General features: G+C 37.9%; 2 long non-coding RNA genes across 9 annotated transcripts in view; both read left to right on the top strand.

Annotated features, from left to right (window-relative positions):
- LOC125934619 (uncharacterized) overlaps positions 1–1987 on the top strand; it is a 135797-nt gene extending 133810 nt beyond the window's left edge. For all 8 annotated transcript variants that reach the window (XR_007461527.1, XR_007461528.1, XR_007461522.1 and 5 more), the window contains one exon: positions 850–1987. This is a non-coding gene — a long non-coding RNA (uncharacterized LOC125934619). The remainder of the gene's footprint in view (positions 1–849) is intronic.
- Positions 1988–3750: 1763 nt separating this feature from the next.
- LOC125934844 (uncharacterized) overlaps positions 3751–19399 on the top strand; it is a 136919-nt gene continuing 121270 nt past the window's right edge. Inside the window, exons 1-2 of the long non-coding RNA XR_007461561.1 lie at positions 3751–3820; positions 5223–5396. This is a non-coding gene — a long non-coding RNA (uncharacterized LOC125934844). The remainder of the gene's footprint in view (positions 3821–5222; positions 5397–19399) is intronic.

Here is a 19399-nt window from a genome sequence, read left to right as displayed (position 1 = left end):
CAAAAAGCAGATTTTTATGGAGTCCTTCAGTTTCCCTATCTTAATTTCAAATGGGATTACCATAAATATTTGTGGGAGTTTTGGACAGTGACACTCTCAGTTACTAATACATGTCATGCTACTTTTTATATTGGGAATTCACACTAAGAATTAGTAAAAGAGAAATATGATTTTCCCCCAGGACTAAATTTCTCTGAATCTACTGTACAGTTTTAGAGTTCTGAAACAGATACTTTTTGGTTTCCTCAAGCCCACATTACACCAGTGATCACATATTTGTTCCTCACTCCAATTCTGAAAGTAAATAAGAGATTAGAGTAACCTTTGTACTTGTTTCCTATAGGTGGGAGGTGGAAGAGATGGGCTTTATAGCTGTAAGTTCTACTTCATTAAGCACAAGGTATAGGCAGAAAATACTTATTACCAAACAGCCAATTTACTGTGCTCAATTTTTAATAGAGATAGAAAGTAAATAATCTATATGAGCAGGGGTCTTTCATCAATATCTACATTAAGAAGTAGATATAGGGTATAATTCCACCATGGATACAAGTCTCCTTATTACCAGGTTTGCAATTCAATTACCTGAGGAGCCTAAAGTACCATTGATTATTCATTGGATTCTGGGATGGGCTGGCTACACAAGCATTCATTAATCCCTTCAGTGCCCCAGGGCACCCAGAATAGTTTCAGCTCCAAACAGGTCTCTAGTTCAAGAGTTTAGCCAAAGGAAAGATGCTTGGGTTGGGAAGTTTTCCCCCATATATAACATGTAGCACATCGTTTTGGATTCTGATTCAAGTTCCTGCTGTTATATCCTTGACCCTTTTTTATGCCCTTTTCCTGCAGAAATGTTTCCCTGCGGTTGTTTTCTCTTCTCACACTGTAGCCACATTTCCAGTACTAAAAGGAGCTATACATTTGGAACCCAAGATCAGAGCACGAGTTTCAACAGACGTTATGGCAAGTGTTGCGACAATAGTACAGACATTGAAATCTGTATTGACCCAGAAATTGACTGACCTCCTTCTCAACCTCAGCAGGACCAGAGAGAAACCCTCGAACATCCTCTTTTCTCCTCTATGCAACGATGGCCTCTCTCCTCCAAGTACCATCACCCTCACGAGTCCTCAAACCTGGCCACACGTTTAGTCACCCAGGGAGCTTTTAACGAAAACAATTCCCTGGGCTCCATCCCAGACCTCTGGGACTAGGGCCCAGGCTGGATATTTTAAAAGGCTCCATAATTAATTCTAATGTGTACCTAAATTTGAATACCACAGTCCTAGACCAAGCCAGATGCCAGTAAATAAGCCTAGATTCCTCCTTCTTCCCATCAGGAAGAATCTAATTGGTCAACTAAAACACAAATCTGCCTTCTAAATTGTTCTCCTCCAACTTCTCTATGATTGACTTAGAATTTTCCTTGCTGTGACCTTGTAGTAGTTTTTCTTTCCTCTCATATTCTCTTTTCCCATTATGGTGCATTGTTCTTGCTGCGATGGGGTGATCTTTGTAGTTTTGCCAGCCATCACTTTTCTTAAAATTCTTCGGTGATTCATCAGAACTTTAGGACACAGTGATGCGGACTCTTTATTTTCTGATCACTACCTGCTATCTAGTTTCATGTTTTGTCACCCTCCTCCCCACCCCCATACTCTCCATAAAACCAAATGACTTTCTTGTGCTCTCATGTCTTTGCCTCTGACTGTCCATCTTCCAGTTCTGCTCTTAAGCTGACAGCTGCATTTTGTCAAACTGAGATCAAGTCCTCTCTCTCTGCACATGCTCTCTTTGCCATCATACCCTGTGGCTAACTACATTATGCCACTGACATACCAAGTTGACACAAAAGTCCTACACTGACTGGAGCCTGTTGATCTTGCTCAGACCTATACTTAAATGTGTGCCCTGCACATAGTAAGTGCTTGATACGTCAATGTCAAATGCATGGAGAATCGAATAAATGAATGAACACATTAAATCATAGCCTGTTATCCCTGGAATCATTTTCATTGAGGCTTCTTCCATGTCAGTGCATAGTTATCTGAAAATATGTTGTTGAAGAAATGGTAACGTCAAGATGGCAAAAGCTTTCTGAGTATAGCTTTCGGGAGGATGTTAATGATGATATTTATTTGAGCCAAGGTTAAATTGCATACACAGGTCGTCTACCTTTTTGCATGATTCTCATAAAGAAGGGGGGGAATAAACAGGTTTTATGGCTATAATTTTCCACTGTAAAAAATGTATTAGCTATCTAATAGAGAGGAATCTGTAGCCAGTTTTGGCACAAATGACTCTTGGGGTGACAATGGCTTTACTACCAGACCTTGGCCCTGTTCTAGGTAGTTGTCACATAAGGAAGCTGGCTTTTCCGTAACCTTGAATTTTGATGGTGTGTAACACCATAGGTTGGTAAATGGACAATCTCCATAGTTCCTTGGAATGTAAAGGTTCTTTGAAGTAGTTGACATATACTACTGGGTAAGTAATATAAATATTCTGCCTAGGTCTCTTGCTCTAGGGAATGAATCTGTGCAAGTGGTTTTTCTTTTGGCCACCTCTATCTGTTTAATCTGACAGAGAACTCCCTCCACACATTCCTTTGCCCCTGCCAACAGAGCAGAAGCTTCACCTTGACACGGTGTGGCGATATGATTTGCATTTCTGGAAGTTACAGAATATTTGAATAATAGGATCATCATTGTCAGATGCCTGGTTTAGCATTTGCCAACAGGAAGCCTGACTCAAGTTTCCATTTTAAGGAGATTTACTTACTCCTTAAAATAAGTGCTTCTAGAATTGTCTGGATGACGTAGGTGTCAATATTTGATAGGAAGCAGCTCAGGATAGGAAATATTACTAAAGAAAATGTGGTGTCATTCTCCCTAGATTTTTTTGTTTCAAGTAAATGTTTTTTAGGCTTACATAGAGCCCTGTTAGGGCCAAATGGTTAACCTTGAGAACCCCATAGAATCACTTACCATCTTAGGGAAACAAATCTCTCTTTTCTTGGGAGAGGGAAAGGTATATCATTACTCTGTATGGCTTCCAAATGCTGGACCTGTCCTTTTCACTTTTCAGACTGTGGTCTGTAAAAATAATAGAAACATAGATTTGGAAGGGAGAGGAGGCCTTTGGGGCTAATCGTTCCCACCATTCAGGAACCATTTCCTCAACCACTTGGGCAGGGAACTACAATGCCTCATCGTAAACCTTTTCAGTTAGAAGGAGCTCATACTCACTGTTCTGGAGTTCACACACATTACTGTTGCTCACCTTTATGTATTAGAAGATTCTTTCTTGTAGGGATGCCTGGGTGGCTCAGTTGGTTAAGCATCTGAGTCTTGATTTTGGCTCAGGTCATGATCTCATGGTTTGTGAGTTCAAGCCCCACGTTGAGGCTTGTGTGGGCACTGCAGGGCCTGCTTGGGATTCTCTCTCTCCCTGTCTCTCTGCCTCTCTCTCTCATTCTCTTTCTCTCTCTCTCCCAAAAATAAATAAACTTAAAAAAAGGAAAATTATTTCTTGTACTAAGGTGACAATGGAAAAATCTAAATACCTCAGCCCATTTTGGGATTGCTTGTGGCCATATAGCCAGATGAGAACCTGAGGTGAGTGTGTAGGTTACCTGCAAAAGAATGGCTCCTCTCCCATAGTCCAGAGTTTCCTGGAGCAGGAAAGGAGGTGAGTCTTAACAGAGGTGAGTCTTAACATGAAGCGGTTAAACGGCTTCCTCCTCTCTCCAAGGCCAAAGAGGAAGTTTGGCCTGGATCCCGAAGTGTGGAGACAGTAAGAGACTTTCCTATGGCAAAAGGTGAGGCTCCTCTGGCCATGTGGTGGCCACGTTCATCTTCCAAATAAACAGACACAGAAAATGCCAATAAAAAGGGCATTGACGATGAAACTATGACGTTAGCTCCACCTACGTCGGGGATCCTTCAAGGTCCTGGTTTACCTCACTCTCTGCTGGAGTTCAGACCCTAGTGTTCTAGGTGCTGTTGCAGAGAAGCTGGGGAGTGAAGCTGGTTGAGTACTTTCTAATAGGGCCATGAATACTGAAGCTTCTTAGCTACTGTGATCTAAGGCATTTTTTCTTCTTCTTTATATCATCAGTGAGGTATTGGCAGCTTCTGAGCTTTATTATTTCTTTTTTTTTAAATGTTTATTTATTTTTGAAGGAGAGAGAGACAGAGTGTGAGTGGATGAGGGGCAGAGAGAGAGGGAGACACAGAATCAGAAATGGACTCCAGGCTCTGAGCTGCCAGCACAGAGCCTGACACAGGGCTTGAACTCATGAGCTGTGAGATCATGACTTGAGCTGAAGTCAGATGCTTAACCAGTTGAGCCACCTAGGCGTCCCTGGGCTTTTTTGTTTCTAATAATTCTTGGTTTGAGAAAACCCTTCCCCCCAAATTTGTATAATTACATTATTCAGTACATTTTCAAAACAAAACAAAACTCCTTGCGTATACAAAAGCCTTGCCCAGGCTTTTTGATAGCATGGCTGAAATAATCTATCTTTGTTAAAACACAAAACCATTGTTTTCCTCTGAAAAGCTGCTAGAGTTTTATTTTGGCATCTGGGCATCTAGTGGCTGATCTGAAAAACGCATCTAGAGGCTTTCAAAGGAAAATGAATGAATGCTTCAAACCTGAAATTGAGGAAAATTTCTCAAACGTGTTAGGAAAGAGGGACCAATAAAGGACAGTTCCTCTTGTTAAAAAGAGAAGGCAATTGGGACCCACAATAAACGTGGCCAGGTTTATAGTTGCATTTATGACACGAACCTCAGCAAGCTTTGAGTGTGCGGTGAATAGGCAGGGTGATGCACCGGGCATGTCTATACTCTGTGAAGCAGAGCAAACACTCAAGCAAACACACAGGCCTATCGCCTCTGCTCCCAAACAGAATTGATGTCACAGATGGAGGAACTGTTTGGAGATTTCCACCCCATTCCGCTGATTGCTTACCCATAATAAAACTTCTCTGCCAGTGGCTGCAGCCTGGGCTTGGTTCTGGAAAAGCAAGAAATAGATCAACAGTTTGCCTGGGAAAGGATGATGAGGTTCTGAACTAACCAGAACCACTCATTCATCACTCTTCGCCTTAAGTCAGCAGCATGATTTTCCCTAAGCCGAAAGGCAAAGAAATATAATAGTGAGAGTTTAGAGTTCTTACGGTTGGGATGAGATTATAAAGGTTATGTTCATTTCAGGTTCCCAGCCTCCGGGATGTGACAGCATTGAAGAAGGATTCTCTCGTTTTCCTTTCTGGAATTAGGGGCAGTGCTTTGATCAAACAGGCATCCTGACAATGCTAAATAGAATTGGTAGATTTGGTGTTTTATGTGAACTGACAACACTTGAGGAAAAGCAAGAGAAAACCTGAGGTGCTTGGTAATTAAAATTATATTTTTCCTTTTCTTTGTCCAGTCTTAAAATATGGAGTCTTTAACATTCTTAAATATAGTCCTTAAGATCACAGTGTTCCCCCTGATTAAGCTTTTATCCTCCCAAAAGGCTGGAGCAGTAGAACCAGACCCCAGCCCACACCCGAAATACGTGAGGATGGACGGGCACGGACTGTTGAGTGCACACGTTCGTGGGTTTGTTTCACTTGCATTTGCTGTACAGGGTCGCTGGTGACACTAGTGAGAAATAATTTATTGGGTGATTCTGGGAGAAATTTCGGCCTTGTGTTGACTACATCAGAATATATCAATTTGGGGGCAAATACGATTTATTAATTTAACAAAAATTTCTTGCATGACTGTGATATGGCAAACAATGAGCTAGGTATTGGCCACAATGTTGGATGTTAACAGAATTGTGTTTTACAAGGGCAAAATTGAGGAAATAGATATTCCATTGGAATAATGGGATGGATTTAAAAATTAACATTATTTTATACGTGGCAAGATAGGGGTTTTTGATTTTTTTTTGATACGGATATTCAGTGTTCTTACGGCTTTTTTGTTTGCGGCATTTAGCCCTAGTCTAAAGAGAGGACACCTTATCTGGGATGCAGTACAACCTTTTTTTTCCCAGAGAGTGAAAATCAGGCGGTTCCTTTTTATATAGTTCTTAAAGACTACGAGTCTTCTTATCCTGGAGGAATGTGGAACTAGTTTTTCCCATGACTTTAATGTTACTTTAATTTTAGTTTTTAAATTATTACCCTGCAGGAAAACTGACCTTGTGTACTTCTGTTCAGCTTTATGAATTTTAACCACCACCACAATCAGGATACAGAACTGTTTCATCACCTCCGTACCTCCAACCATATTTTTTTCTCTGGTTTGTCTGAAGAATCTTTGCAAGGGTTGCTGTTTGATTCTCAGTAACTAAACCTCATCAAACACTCAGTCTTCATGTGAGAGGGGACTTCACTCTGCCAGCACCCAGGGTGGAGGTCAGTAGATTGCTTGACCGTATGAGTGGGACTTTCTTCCTTCCTTCTACGCCAAGCACTCCAAAGGCTGACACCTAGGGATCACTAATCATGACTCATGATTACTAACCATGACTTATCACCTTGCAGCACCCTCAGTGCCTCCCAAGAGCACCGGAAAACTGTCAGGTCAGAAGGAACCAGAAACATCTGGTGAGATGGTGATCGTCTTGGTGATGTTGGAGGCTGAGGGAATTGGGGAAAATCTTTTACCAGGAAATATGGGGTTTGAAGTGAGGGCCTGGAGCTTGTATAGTGGGCAGTGGATACCACCATTCAAATTACAACATATATTTACTTTAGAAAATGAGATGATTCCAACCAAAGATTTTTAAAATCTCCGGCAGTTCCATTACCAAGGAATAACTATTATTTATGCGTTGCTGCCATTCTTTTTACATATACGATTACATGTGACTGAATAGCTAAATATCACCAAATATAAAACAATTCTGACTTTCTCAGTGGTGGATTAAAGTTTTTGGCAAACTTGATTATTTAAGGGATATGGTGTAGACAATCAATGTCTAGTGGTGATGTTTAATTTATAATTCAGCTTATATACATGTTTAACTTTTGTAAACTAACATACTAATTAAGGAAAATTACTTTTTTAAAACACATATTTCATAAAACAGTTTAATTGAACTGTTGTCTCAATCAGGTTTGGCTGCTGCTTTAACAAATTACTGAAGACGGGATGGTTTAGACAAGAAACATTTACTTTCTTGTATTTCTGGAGTCTGGGAAGTCCAAGATCAAAGTGCTTGCCAATTCTTCCTGGTTTGTAGATGATCTTCTCCTTGTATCCTCACAGAGCAGGGAGAGAGAGAAAGGAAACGATAAGAATACAGGCTTTAATCCCATTAGGAGGACACCACCCTTTTGACCTAATTACCTCCTAAAGGCCTCATCTCCAAATACTATCACACTGGAGATTTAGAGTTTTAACATATAAAAATTTCCCCAAATGTTATTGAGATGTAATTGACACACAACTTTATGTAAGTTTAAGATGTGTGTTGTGTTGATTTGGTACATTTACAATTGGACAATGATTACCACAATGGTATTAGCTACCACCTTTACCACGTCACATATTTTCTTAAATTTATTTTTTATTTTTATGGGAAGAATTTATTTTTTATGGTAAGAATCTTTAAGTTTTACACTCTTAAAAAAAAGATCTACTTTCTTTTTCTGAACAGTGAAGGAAACGATCAGTAAAACTAAAAGGCAACCTACTGAATGGGAGAAGGTATTCACAAATGACATATATGATAAAGGGTTAGTATCCAAAGTGTATAAAGAACTAATACAACTCAACACCCAAAAAAACAATGGAATGAAAAGAAGGGCAGACGAATGAACAGGCATTTCCCCAAAGAAGACATCCATATGGTCAGAAGACACATGAAAAGGTGCTCAACATCTCTCATCTTCAGGGAAATGCAAATCAAAAGTACAATGAAGTATCACCTCACACCTGTCAGAATGGCTAAAATAAAAAAACACAAGAATCAGCAAGTGTTGAGGATATGGAGAAAAAGGAACCCTTGTTCACTGTTGGTAGGAATATAAACTGTGCAGCCACTGTGGAAAACACTATGGAGGTTCCTCAAAAATTAAAAATAGAACTACTCTACAATCCAGGAATGTCACTACTGTGTGGTTTTACCCAAAGAATACAAGAACACTAATTTGAAGGGATACATGCACCCCTATGTTTATAGCAGCATTATTTACAATAGCTAAGATGTGGAAGCAGCTCAAGTGTCTGTCAATTGATGAATGGATAAAGAAGTGATATATTACACACACACACACACACACACACACACACGAATATTACTCAGCCTTAAAAAAAGAATGAAATCTTGCCATTTGCAACAACATGGATGGAACTAGAGAGTATTAATGCTAAAGTGATCAGAGAAGGACAAATACCACATGATCTCACTCATATGTGGAATTTAAGAAACAAAAACAAATGAGCAAAGGAAAAAAAAGAGATAGAAACCAAGAAACAGACTTAACTATAGAGAACAAACTGATGGTTACCAGAGGGGAGGTGGGAGGGGGGATGTGTGAAATAGGTGATGGGGATCAAAGAGTACACTTATGATGAACAAACAACTACTCTCTTAGCAACCTTCAGATATATGATACAATATTACTAGCTATGATCATTATGCTGTACATTTAGATCCCCAAATTTGTTAACCTTATATTATTAGCTATAGTCATTATGTGGTACATTAGATTCCCAGATTTGTTAATCTTATAACTGGAAGTTTGTTCCCTTTGGCCAAATGTGGTATGCATGTATGTGTGCATGTGTGTGTGCGTGTGTGTGCGTGTGTGTGTGTGTGTGTAAAATGGAATATTACTGAGCCGTGAGAAAGAAGGAATTCTTGCCATTTGTGACAACTTGGATGGACCTTAAAGGAATTATGTTAAGTGAATAAGCTAGACACAGAAGGGCAGATACTGTATGATATCCCTTAAATGTGGGATCTAAAAGAAAAAAAACTGAAATATAAATTTCAAAACTTTTAAAAATATATAAATTTTGTCACATTTAGCCCATAGCAACTATCACTGGAATTTTCATTTCTAGATCCACTTTTTCTATTACCTAACATAATTTCTGGGTGACATAATTTTGCTTTCTAAGTAGTTTTAGATGTAGGACTTGGTGCAATTCTGTCAGATAACATCATTGAAAATTTTATCCTAAGTACGTGTACCTATTTAAGTAATATTAAAGTAGCCATCCTGTCCCCAATTATCCTATAGGTATATATTTGTGATTTATACAATATAATCTTATATAAAATATAACTTGATTCTAGTTTTTTAATTCATATTTTAAAATAAAATGTTTATTCTGTTAATTTCTAGTATGGTAAAATGCAAAAATGGCTACAGATTCTTTCTATCCATGAATTTACTCAATTTTTCAATGTAATTTTGTAGCTCCTTCCTGAAGAAGTAGGATTTACTTTTCTATACTTTTAGTCTGGACTCTGCTACGCGACTTGTTTTGGCCAAGGTATCATTAGCAAATTTGTAACAGACACTTGAAATTAGGGTTTGCTTTCTTACTGCTCTTTGGAGCCCTGTAAACATGTAAACAGGCCTAGGGTAGCACGCTGGTCGAGGGGTGACACAGGGCCACTTGCCTCTACTGACCCAACTGATAGCCAGTCAACTGCCAAATACATGTATAAGGCCATCCACTACCCGCTGACCACAGACATGTGAATGAGCCCACCTGACAGCATATGGAACAGAGATAAATCGTTCCATCTAAGCTAAATTGTTACCTTACAGAATCTTGAGCAAGTAAAATGGTTCCTTTTTTAAGCTTCTGGCATTTATAGTTGTTTGTTATGCTGTAAAAACAAACAGATTTATCAAATTTAGACGTGGTTTATTGACTTCCTTTTATGGTAATGAGGATTTGGCTCTTTTATACTTTGATCTCTCCTACAACCTCACCTCCCCACTCTCCTCTCAAAGTATTTATATCACATATCTTAGTTAATCCGAAGTCAGTGATCATCCTTCTAAGACTTTCAAATATTGTTTACACTAGAATTAAACAGTCTATCACAACAATGCTTCCTTTTGAATTTTTTTCCTGGGGATAATTAATGTCTGTCTTTTTAAACTTTACTTAGCTTTCTATGGGCCTTTTCTTTTTTCAGAATTCTTCTTCAGATCTGTTGACACCCAGTGAATATTCTTTTATCAGTGATCAAACATACAAGATAATTATCATTTCCGTTGGGGCTTCTTTCTGGAGTCCCCTGCCCTCTTGCTTTTGTCTGGTCTGGTTGCTCTACAGGCTGGCAACACGGCTGACACCTCCCCACTCTTCAGTGTTGGATACTTTGATTCTTGGATTCCTGTGTCTGTCTCTTCTTTGGTCATCTTCATCCAACCCCTTCAAGTACTTTCTGGTTGACCTTGAGCAGGTCACCTGACTTTTCTCACGCTCAGTTTCCTTACCAGTGAAGTGAGAACAATGCCTTCCATGCTTTGTCTCATAACATTGTCATGAAGAGCAATGAGATAATGTCGATGGTCGTACTTTGTTTACTGAATATTACAATATATGAGAGAATTAGAAGCCTTGATCAGAAGTGAGAAGCTCTTCTACTGGATCCAGATGTGGCCTTCTGCTTGGAATCTCTTTGGAGCCCAAGTCCGACTTCTGGGTGAGGGACAGTGCAGCGGAGTGCCAGGGGAACCAAAGTGAATCTGGAGATCTGAATCTTCATCCTGGATCTACCACTAATTCAGTTGTGTGGACTTCGGGTGAGCAACGAAGCCCCTCTGGGGCTCAGATTTGCTACTCTGTAAAGGGATATGAAGGGGGCCTCTATCTGTCTTCCAGCATTAAAATTCTTCTATGAGGTCAGCCACCTCTAATTCAGAAGAAGGCACTGTGTATTTTAGACTGAATATACAATACAGCTTTTTGCCATGGTGGAGAGACGGTTAAGTGAATCTGTGACAACAAAGTCAAGTAACACTCAGTAATGGAATTCTCTGATTTCATTTTCTTCCCACATCCTCGGAAATGCTGTCCCTTCTGAACGGGACGGCGGGCCTGCATTGTCACTCCTTGCTTGGCTGCCTCTTGGAAGTGATGTCCAGACACGTTGGCCTCTAGACAGTGAGTTTCCCCGTGTGCTGGAGTTTGGGGCCACCTGCGGCATGTCTGCTCACCTCATCCCGCCACTGCACTCACTAGAGCAGAGAAGATTAACTTCCTGAAAATGAAAAGGACAGAGAGAAGACGAGCTGCTTATCAAATATGCACATTTCAGATGGAACTTCACACTCAGTAGAAAGATGTTAGATTGCTGTTAGCTCTCTGGAGCGCTCCTGACAATGTGTTATCAGGTCATGTTTGCATGACAGAGGCAGCCCAAGCAGGAAACATTAAGTCATATGACTTCTAAGACGGAATCAATCAAGTGAGCAGTACAGCTCCTGAAAACTAATTTCACCTTCATAAGGTCTGGTTATCTGTGCGGCAGACATGAGGTTTGTCAGCCCCATTTCAGTCTGACCAGGTTCAGCACTGCATCAAGAATTTTAATGAACCGACACTGTAATATGTATGAAAGATGACACTGAGATGAATTCATGAAAAGCCAAGTCCCCATGAAATATGAACAATTACTTGCAGGCTCCTCTGCCTACTTAGCTCATTTGAAATGTCCATTTCAAAGGCCTTTGTCTTTCTGTGGTTCATTTGCAAGTTTGTGCACAGATTTTCATCATATTTAACCAGTTTAAAAATCAAAGAAGCTACTCACAATCAAACAGTTCAGTGAGCTCTGCTTTGATGGGGGCAGAGCCAAGGCCAGCCGGAGTTTAAATCTTCATTTCGCTACAGATGCTCGGATTTCCTTGTGTGGGGAGGAAGAAACTGCAGCTCATGCTGAATCAGTCTTTGGCATCCAGAACAGCCCTGCAAAGGTCCTCATGTTTGGTCCTAGTTACATTGCATTCCGGTAGTACTGACATTTATTCGTTTTCAGCCTCAAAATAGCACTACCAGGGTGAAGTGAGCCTTATTTTGGAAACTTAAGATTTGTCAGTAGGTCCGTGTCGAAATTATAAATAGTGTTTTCTAGAAGATACTGACTTTGTTGTACATGGCATCCCAGTCTATTATCCAGATCCTGCACCCTCTTTATGAATCCCTTTGCTGCCCGGTTGTGCTTTTTACATGCTGATCTATATCACTGAGCGTGTTTCATATACTGTTAAGCACAATTCTTATCTTGTGCTCAGGGGTTATGGGCCCTGTATGACCATACCCATTTAGCCCACTTCTGCTATAGCTTCCTTCCCCCTTGGCAGACATTACTTCCCACTGTACAGACATGCTGTACTCCCCGAGCTGGAGGACAAGGTAAATCCCTTTCTTGTATCTTCCCCCCCCCTCTTTCTTTATCTTAAATATATTTCAAATATGCAGAAAATACGGAGATAATTTAAACATCATTCCTACGTAGCCTTACCATCCATGCAACTTCAACAGATTTCAATATTTTTTCATACTTGACTCAGATCTTTTGTGGAAGCAAACAAAAATATCCCCAACATGTATTTTCAATCTTTTCTTACCTCCCCCAATAATTACTGTCCCAAACCTGGGAAATAAAATTCCCATGCATGCTTTATTACAAGCAAAATATTTTTGTGTTTCATTAGACAATGTGTAGGACTGTTTTCATGTTACATAAGTGGCATCATACCGGATACATTCTTGTAATTTGACTTTTTTTTTTTTACCTGTTATACTTATTATAACATTGTTGCATTTAGCTTTATTTCATTCATCTTTATTATTGCATTGTATTCTATAATATGACTGTTCTTTAATTATTTTTTGAGGGGGTGGGGAAAAGGGAAAGGGGGAGAGAGAATCTTAAGCAGTCTCTACACCCAGCATGGAGCCTGATGTGGGGCTCCATCTCATGACCACAAGCTCATGACCTGAGCCAAAAGCAAGAGTTGAATGAATGCTTAACCAACTGAGCCACCTGGGTGCCTCATGTTCTTTAAATGTTTAAGCAATTCCTTTTTGAAGGGAAGTAGGAGGTGTTTTTTTTTAATTTTAATATTTTAAAAGTTTTTTTAGTAATCTTTTAGTAATCTTTAAAAGTTTGAGCCCAATGTGAGGCTCAAATTTACAACCCTGAGATCAAAAGTCATATGCTCTACCAACTGAGCCAACCAGGCCCCCAGGGAATCAAGAGTTTTTATTTCAAATATTCATTAGAAACAATGTTGCAGTGACTATATTCTTCAGCATTTGTGTAAGAATACCTCCAGGGCGTGTAACTAGAAGTGGATGAGGTAGGTTGAGTGGCACACACACCTTCCAGCTTCATCATTCAATGGTGTAATTGCATTAGTTTGTAGGCCATTTTTGTTTGTTTGTTTGTTTGTTTTGAGAGAGAGAGAGAGAGAGAGAGCAAGCAGGAGAAGGACAGAGAAAGAGGGAGACACAGAGTCTGAAGCAGGTTCCAGGCTCTGAGCTGTCAGCATGGAGCCTGACGCAGGTCTTAAACTCATGGACCACGAGATCATGATCTGAACTGAAATCAGTTGCTTAACCCACTGAGCCACCCAGACACCCATGTAGGCCACTTTTGTAAAAGAGAAATTTGTTTCCTCCGTGCTTACCAATATTGAATATTTATTGAATCATTTAAGGAATATTTATTGAGTGACTCTTGTGAGCTAGGCACTGTTCTAGGTGCTGAAGATGTAGCAAGGAAGGAATAAAGATTGCTGCCTCCATGGTTTTATTAGATTTAAGGTTTTTTTTGCTATTTTGATAAATGAAACAGTAGCTCTTAATTATTTCAATTTGTATTTCCCAGATTACTTGTGAGATTAAATATCTTTTCATATTCTTTTCCATTGTGTCTGTTGTTCATTTGTAATTTATAATCATATATATAATTAGTTCTATACCTTGAAAATATTTTGTTTCAGTTAATGGTACTTGTTTATGGTACTATTATGGAACAGAGAAATTTAAAATTCATTTAGTTGAATTTATCAGACTAGTGTCTGAACGTCTATGCTTTTTGTGTTTAAAATGTTTTTCAAAGGAGTAGCTTTTGGTATATGAGTTATTTGTTTTTTACTTTCTGTTTTTACTAATCTCTGCTCTAATTTCAGTTTTTTCATTATTTCAATATTATTGGGTTGAATTTTTCAGTCAAATTTCTAACCTACTGAGTTGGGCAATCAATTCATTCACTGTAACTCTAATTTTTTCAATAAATGTTTTCATTCATCAGGCCTTTCCATCTTAGCTGTGCTTCAGATGCATCCTGCAAGCTCTACAAACATTTAGGAATTTTTGCTGTAGTTTTCTCGTTAAAATTATATGTGATTTAGGAATTCATTTTGTTTCTAAAATGTAGAGGGTATTTTCAACTATGTGTTATTTATTCTTATTTAAATTGCCTTATGATTGATGAACATGTTTTTTTCTATGACATCCATTCTATGAAATTTATTCAAACTTCCTTTGTGACCTAGTAAATGGTAATTGTTTTCAATATTGTAAGTATCTATGAAAACAACATATTTTTATTTGTGTTTATGCTTGGTATTTCTTTGTCTCTGTGTATCTTAAAATTCCTTTACTGTACTCCATTCATGAATACAAGTGTACTTTGGTATAAAATTCTAAGCTATCATTTTTTCCCCCTCTGCACTTGGAAGCACTTACTCTATTGATTGCAGACATCTATGACTGCTATTAGATTGCTGTTAGTTTATCAATCCTTCATAGGAAATGTACCTTTTTTCAAGTAGCTTTCAAGATTGTCTTTTGATGCGCCACATTGATGATACAATATATCTAGATGTACAATTTTATTTATTCATTTTTCTTGATTCTCTGAGTGGACTACTGACCTGAAAGCCTCAAATTGGAAAATTCTCAGTTTTTAGCTTCAAATATAACTTCTTTACATTGTCTTGCTAGAATTTCTATTAGTTGTAGAGTTGAACCTCCCAATTTATCCTCCATTTTGCTTGTTTTTTCATACATTTAAAATTTATCTTTAACTTTCTCTCATTAGCTTCATTATTTGTACCTCTTCATTTATTTTTCCATTTTTTTTTCCATTATTTTGAAAGTGTTAGTCATAGCTACGTTAAAATCCTTATCTACTAATCTGGATTAGTTTGTTCTAGTTTACAGTTTACTTGGATTATCTTTTGGTCTGCTTCTATTCCATTTTTTTCTTGTTTATTAATCCTATAGTCATGCATTTTTGTATGTCTAGTAACATTTTTGTTACATGTTACACATTGTCTATGAAAGAACAGAGAATCCATATAAAGTTTTCTTTCACCAGAGAAGATTCACTTTTCCTCCATTAGACAGATTGCAAGCTGATCACCTTAATTCAGTGAGGGATTAAGCTGGATCTGGAAGGAAATGCAGTTGTGGTAAGACTCAACCCCATATTCCCAGTGCATATGTCCAGAGCCTTCAGCAGAGAGCCTGATGGGGTTTTGTCTCTTAGACCTTTGAGGATGGGGAAGAATAGGAATATTTAGATCTACCCTCCAGAGATTTTCAGTTTAGCGCTTTGACTTCCTGCCCCTTAGCATTTTTGAAGGAGAAACTAGCCACACGTAAAACCCAGTGAAATCTTCTTTTTTGTCATCCCAGACCTTCATGAATGACAGTTTCTGTGCTGGCTTTTCTGTGTCCCAGTAGCAGCCTTCTGGTGGGGACCAAACCTGAATTCTACAAAGCTCCCATAATCCCTTTCAGTGGTATTTTTTTCTCTAACTACAAATAATTTTCATCATTATCAATTGCTGATATTTTTAAAGAGCTTAGTAGATGTTGTGTTTCAGGCTGAGCCATATATACTGTCTCATTTAAGCCTCACAACTGTTTTGAGAATTAAGTTATTATACCCATCCTGTATTTGAGGAAAAATGAGTTAAATAAGTTCCCCAAATCTTAGCTGGTAAGACAGAGAGCCAGGATTTGAAATGAAGAATGTCTGATTCTTACAGTACATGCTCTAAACCACTGTTTCATGCAGTCTTGGTATCTCCAGTGCTTTTTCAAAAAGTTCTATTGTGTCCTTGACTCCTATCCCATGTTTTACTCTTTTTTTCAGGAACTTCTGTAAAAGGTTACTTATATTTGCTATTCGCTGTTTACAATAGACTATTGCTTCACTCTTCATTATATGAATTGCATTCATGTCACTCTATTGAAATAGTCTCAACAAATCTCATCCATAGCTTTTGGTTATATGTTTTTGTGTTGTATGTTTTTCAAAACTTTTAATTAAGTATAATGCTTAAAGTATGTGAAGCCAACATAAAAATCCAACTCAATGAATTATTACAAATTAAATGCTTCTGTAAATGCCACTGCCTCCAAGAAATAGAACATTTTTATCTTCTGGGAGGCTCCCCGAATGCTCCTTCCCGATCTCTACCTCTTCCTTTCCTCCCAGCATTTGCCACTGTTTCAACTTTTAGTGCTGTGGATTAGTTTTGCCTGTTCTTAAGCTTCATATTAAATAGAATCAGACTATGTATTTTTTATTGCTTGGCTTCTTTTTGCTTAATGCTTTAAGAATTATCTATGTTGCCACATAGAGTTATAGTTGTTTATTTTCATTTCTGTTTAATGCTCTATTGTGTGAATACACAAAATTTCATTATGTTTAATAGCTGTATTAGGTCATAATTGACATACTATGAACTGAACATGTGTTAATTTGATAAGTTTTAACATATTAATACATTCATAAAACTGTCACTACAATCAAGCTAATGAACATATTCCCTATTCCCAAAATTTCCCTTAATAATGTAGCCCCACTTTGCAATACTTATCCAAATCATATATATATATATATATATATATATATATATATATATATATTTTAGAAGGGATGGGCAGAAGGGCAAAGGGAGGGAGAGAGAGAATCCCAAGCAGGCTCCACTGTCAGTGTGGAGCCCAACATGGGGCTTGATCTGAGGCCAAAATCAAGAGTCATATCCTCAACCATTGAGCCACCAAGACACCCATATTGCTGTAATTCTTTAGTGAGTATGATTAAATGAGTTAATAAACAAACAGCACATGTGTATATACAACTGTGTTCATAGCACATCAATCTATTATTTTGTTCATTGTCTTAATCAGATTAAAATTTCCTCCAGGATAAAATAAAATCCTTAATAATTATTTTTCTTCTTCTTCAAGTTTTGGACCACTTCTGGACATAAAAATGGTGAACTCCAAGAAGGCATGGACTTTGCCTGGTTTGTTTGTTCACTGATGTGTCTCAAGCAATTTTTCAGTAAATGTTTTCACCTGAGTGAATAAGATAGTGTAATGAGTATATTGCTTCTATACTATAGCTATATTTTTATATAGGAACTATCCCTATTAGTTAATAATCAGGGGGAATTTTATATGAGAAATAGAGATAGAAAGACACAAAATTTCTTGCAAGTGTAACACAACCTCTTATATAGCTGTGAAGAATGTTTTTGACCTGGCTGTAGTGTTCTAGAATTCACCAGTTATATTATCCTAAAAACACACTGTAATTACTAGCAATGAACATTTAGAAAATAAAATTAATAAAACAATTCCATTTATAATAACAATAAAAGAATACAATATTTAGGAATAAGCTTAATGAATAAGTGCAAGACTTATACACTGAAAGCTGGAAAACATCACTGAAAGAAATTAAATGAGACATAATAAATGGAAAGACTTCTCATATCCATGCATCAGAGAACTTATACTGTTAAGATGACATTACTCCCCAAATTAATGCAACCTTTATCTAAATCTCAGCTTCAGTTTTTGCAAAAATTGACAAGTTGATCCCAAAATTCATATGGAAATGTAAGGGACCTAGAATAGCCAAAACAATCTTGAAAAAGAACAAACTTAGAGGACTCACATTTCCCTATTCAAAACTTACTACAATCAAGACAGTGTGGTACTGGCATAAGGATATACATATTCATCAAAGGGATAGAATCGAGAGTCCAGAAATAAGCCCATAAATTTATGCTCAACTGATTTTTGATAAGGGTGCCAAGACAATTCAATGGTAAAGGATAGTCTTTTCAAGTGGTGCTGGGAAAAGTGGATATCCGCATGTAAAAGACTGAAATTGGACCCCTGCTTCATATCATATGTAAAAATTAACTCAAAAGGATCATAGACTTAAATATAAAAGCAAAGCTATAAAGTTGTTAGAAAAAAAAACATAGGCAGAAATCTTTATTACCTTGGAATAGTTAGTGGTATCTTACATGTGACATCAAAAGCACGGGCAGCAAAGAAACAAGTTGTACATCATCAAAATCAAAAACTCTTGTGCATCAAGAGAATAAAAAGGCAACCCATAAAATGGGAGAAAACAGTTGTAAATCAAATCAAATCAAATCAAACAGTTGTATCTGATAAAGGACTTCTATCATATAAGAACTCACTCAACTCAACAACAAAGACAAATAACCCAATTTAAAAATGGGCAAAGTTGGGGCGCCTGGGTGGCGCAGTCGGTTAAGCGTCCGACTTCAGCCAGGTCACGATCTCGCGGTCTGTGAGTTCGAGCCCCGCGTCAGGCTCTGGGCTGATGGCTCGGAGCCTGGAGCCTGTTTCCGATTCTGTGTCTCCCTCTCTAGACTCTGTCCCTCCCCCGTTCATGCTCTGTCTCTCTCTGTCCCAAAAAAAATAAATAAAAAACGTTGAAAAAAAAATTAAAAAAAAAAAATGGGCAAAGTATTGGGGTAGACTTTTATCCAAAGAAGAAAAACAATCAGTAAGCACATACAAAGATGCTCAATCTCATTAGTCATTAGGGAAATAGGAATTAAAACAATAATGAGATAATACCTCATACCCTCTAAGAAGTCTAGAAATAAGATAACAAATGTTAGCAAGTAGATGGAGAAATTGGAAACCTTATACATTGTTGATCAGATTTTTAAATGGTGCAACTCCTTTGGAAAACAGTTCTGCAGTTCCTCAAAACGTGAAACGTGGGAATTACCATATGATCCAACAATTCCATTCCCAAGAGAAGTGAAAACAGATCCACACAAAAGCTTGTGCATGAGTATTTCTAGCAGCATTATTTAGCATAACCAAAACAGTGGAAACAGCCCAAATGTCCATCAACTGTTGAACAGATAAACGGTGGTTTATCCATACAATGGGACATTACATGGTCTTAAGAGGAAGTGAGGTACTGATTTATGCTATGGCATAGATGAAACTTGAAAATATTATAAAGAAATCAGACACAAAAGACCGCATATTTTATGGTTTTATTTATATGAAATGTGCAGAATAGGCAAATCCTTTAGGACAGAAAG

This window comes from Panthera uncia, chromosome D4, assembly GCF_023721935.1.
Source record: "Panthera uncia isolate 11264 chromosome D4, Puncia_PCG_1.0, whole genome shotgun sequence".
Taxonomy (NCBI): domain Eukaryota; kingdom Metazoa; phylum Chordata; class Mammalia; order Carnivora; family Felidae; genus Panthera; species Panthera uncia.
The sequence above is the reverse complement of the archived record's forward strand: the minus strand, read 5'-3'. Positions and strand labels throughout refer to the sequence as shown.